The sequence below is a fragment of the Lygodium microphyllum genome, chromosome 9 (assembly GCF_053477565.2).
Source record: "Lygodium microphyllum isolate KBCC chromosome 9, Lygodium_microphyllum_v1.1.10, whole genome shotgun sequence".
NCBI lineage: Eukaryota > Viridiplantae > Streptophyta > Polypodiopsida > Schizaeales > Lygodiaceae > Lygodium > Lygodium microphyllum.
In genome coordinates, this window is record NC_141143.1 from 53,555,257 (window position 1) to 53,559,508 (window position 4,252).

Consider the following 4,252-nt stretch of genomic DNA (forward strand, 5'->3'; position numbering starts at 1 on the left):
GATGCTATAGTTTTTGTGGTAGTGGTAGAATGTTAAATGCTCTAATCTTGATGGTCAGGCATAGTAAAGGTCTACAAGGTGTATGATGATATTCCTTGACCTTGTGAACTTCCACTGTCATATTTGTGCAGAGAAGCTGTAAATGTTCTCGATGGACTCGCTTCTTGTGACTATCGAGATTTGTAAGCAATTCAACGTTGCTTTGGGTGGGTGACACTAGCTAGCACAATATTGTGGCGGAAATTAATTTTTGCTTGTTGGAGTCCAAGTCCTACAATCCAAGTCTATTGGCATCTTTTGTCTAGATGTTTATCTTCCCGATTGGCTCTACCTTCATTGCGTACTTGAGCAAGGATTAAGAGATGAAAGAGCTCATTACTCATTGAATATTCATGTGCACTCCCCATAGGAGCAGCAACATTGGGTGATAAGGCACAACATTTTAGAGCTCATCTCCAGGATGGTAGCAGATGTATCTTTGACTTTCAAGGTCTATTGTTGGTTCCAGATCGTTCAATGAGGCGTACAAAAATCCGTACTCGCATTTACCGTGGCCGTTTCTTTTGCTTATGTAGCAAGCACAAAGGAACCTATGAATTTTCTTTGCCATGACTAGGGCTCTTAGTTTTCTTATCACACTGCACTGATCATCATTGGATAGAATGTACGTGCATATCTTGTTAGTCATATTTGCAATGTCTACCTCATGTAACTATAGGATTATGTGTGCATGTAAGGAGCCCCTATGTTGGATCTCACACCTAATGACATGGTTTTGGATGCGCCCTACGTAGGCATGTTTGCCAAGGATGTACTAGTTGAAGAAAAGATGAAACATGGTGTGGAAGAGGATGGCACACTCAACGGAACAATCTTTCCATGAGAATTCTGGATTGAACTCCTTTGTGATGCATTCCAACTTGTTGATTTTGGCCCACCTTGTATTGGTGACCTCATCTACAGTGAATATGAGGAAGAAATGAGGCATTCCCCATGCATCAACCATTGTGATAAGGTCCTTCAAGTTATGCCAGTGCCAAGATGGGGATCCCATTATTGTCGTTGTCGATGTCCCTTTGTAGGCAAGTTAGGCTAGTGTTGTTCATGATTAAGACAGCTTGTTTTGGCTAGTATAGAATCAGAATGTAAGGCTTGTGTAAGGTGTACACAAAGAATAGGGTTGAAGCCCACATCTTGATGTATTCGGTAAGGTAGATGTTGCCATTGTAGGCGCCATGGCCAAGTGGGAATAAGAACGGAAACACTGCATTTTCCAAGGTGATATCTGGGTAGGGTGAGGTTCTTGCAAGTAAGCGGTCTGATCCTGAACATTGTTGTTCTTTCAACCAGATGGTTATTATTCTGTAATATGATGCTTATCATTAGCTCTTTGGAATGCCTATCGTCGGCTTAGCTCGGGTACATATTCAAGAAAATTGTAACATCTTTCATTCTCATGATCTGCTTGGAGCATTCGGTCGAATGGGGAGCTTTCACAATGGATTGTCTGTTGAGGATGTAAAGCCCTATCCTTAGATGTGGATGTTTTGTTATAGCCATGTACTTTTGGATCAATGGATTATGTAGCATGTTGAAAACAAACACATCCACAATATCGGATGTAGTCAAGTTAATTCTAGTAAATGGATATGAAAGCAATCCATCATTCCAAGAGACTAGAGGGTTATCAAGAATAGATTGACGGTCTAAGGTTCCATTCGCAATTGCTCTTATCATTTTGCAAACCAAGATGGATGTATTAATGATGCTTAATAGTTGAAGCTGTAATGACTTTACATTGAAATTTTGTTTGGTGTAGTATGGTAAGAGTGACATCACGTATTTGTTTCTCTCTTTCTTTGCAAGACATGGTCAGCATTCAGTTATCATCATGTTGACTCAGTATTATTGGCATGCAAGGATGAGAATAGTGCTTAATAAAGCCGTTGTAACTTGTATTTCTTCTATAAATGGTTCATTCTTTTGCAAGTTGACAGCGTGATGTTGCATTATGACTAAACCACAAGATGCATACATTGTTAGTCTTCCAATTAATGCTTTCACATTTTGTCACCCAAGATGATTTGAATTTTTCTATGTCGTACCAAGTTGCAGCAACCAATTTTAGTTATGTTTTTCTAGAAACCATAGTTTCCCTTTTTCTAGAAGTCGTGAAGGATACTTTGTGACTTTGTTTCTTTGTAGCATCCATTGATGTTGATGAGAATTATATGTTTTTATCATAAAAGTGAAGTATACTTGTTCACGAAAAAATGTGCTATACTTCATAATTATTTTTTTAATTTAATTTATTTTCTCGAGGTGTAAGGATGATGATTTTTTCTACTTAATAGTAATTCTAATAAAATAAATAAATGAAATCAATAAACAATAATAGTACTTCAAAAACTTTAAAAAATAAGTAAAATAAGAAAACATGCTATACAGCATGTCGAAGAGTTAGCACAAATCTCTTCATAATTAAATAATTATGGGAGGATGTGCCATTCCCCCGTCCATTCAAAATATCCGATTTATTGAAGCTTTACATTTTTCATTTTTTTAGTACGTTGGAAAGTTTATTATGCTTTTGTTTTCACCATACATTCAAAATATCGTTAATTACCATAATAGTACTTCAAAAACTTAATTTAAAAAACTAAATGAAATGAGAAAACATGCTATATAACATGCGAAAGAGTTAGCACAAATTTCTTTGTAATTAAATAATTATGGGGGAAGGTGCCATTCCCCCATCCATTCAAAATATCCGATTTGTTGAAGTTTTATGTTTCGTTTTTTTTAGTATATTTGAAAGTTCGTTACGCTTTCATTTTTGCCATATGTTCAAAAGTTTGTTCTCTTTCATTTTCATTTCACTACTATTTAACTATTAACTAACATAAGTCTATATGCTAATAATACAACTATTAATTACATACTAACTATTACAAATACTATTGATACTACAAAAGTATATCTAATTTACTGATTACACTAGAACTATTAAAATTACTAATAAGTCTAACTAATTAAGTACCACTAATATTACTAATAATTTTAATTACTAATATTGGAACTACTAATTAACTATTAACTGGTACAAATACTACTAATACTACATAAGTCGAACTAGCAATCCCTCAGCACCTCGCTAACATCCAAGCAATTCACTAGCTTCGCCTCACAAATACTACTGATATTACAAAAGTATAACTAATTAACTAATTATACTACAGCTATTAATATTACTAATAAGTCTAACTAATTAAGTACTACTAATATCACTAATAAGTCTAATTACTAATACTGCAACTACTAATTAACTATTAACTAATAAAAATACTACATAAGTCTATCTAATTATCTATTACTAATACTAGATAAGCCAAACTCTAACACTACAACTACTAATTAACTATCAACTAGTACAAGTACTACTAATACTACATAAGTCTATCTAATTAACTATTACTAATATACATAAGTCGAACTAGCAGTCTATTAACACCTTGCTAGCACCCAAGTGATTCACTAGCTTCTTTGCATCAACTCATATTTTGCAAGTCCTACATTGCACCTTAGCTTGCCCAAGTCATCAACCCTGCTCTAACTTTGCATGTGCAAGTATTGAATCCATCCAACTCCGTTTGGTGGTGGAGTTGAACCTAGTGACGGCTTTGATGTAGTGATAATAAGTTGTAGCTATGGCGAGTCTATCATAGCATGCTAGCTATTAATGATAGCATTTAGAGTTTGCTTTGGTAGGACTCAACATAGCCGAGACATTACCATTTGCAATGAAAAATTGTGATTCCTTATGATCAATTAATCAACTTTGAAACTAGGCACTTACTTTGACTAAGTTTAACTAATTAAGTAGAACTAATAGTACTAATAAGTCTAACTAACATCAGTGTAACTACTCATACTATTAATACTACTAATAAGTCTTAACTATTAAATGTTGATAATAAACTAATAGTAATACTATTAATAGGTCTAGCTAATTAACTAATACTAGTAATAGTAATTAATTTAGTAGTAGCTAATATATTTACTAAGTATAATAATATAGTCTAATCATTAGAACTAATGGTTTTAACTAAGTTGACAAAATCTAGTGTAAACGTTAAAACTAATCGTTTGAAATATGATAAAACTGACTATTCTAAGGAAGGACGAAAACTAAATAAATAATCATGTTGAATAATTACAGTAAACTAATATTGACAAAACTAACTATTCTAAG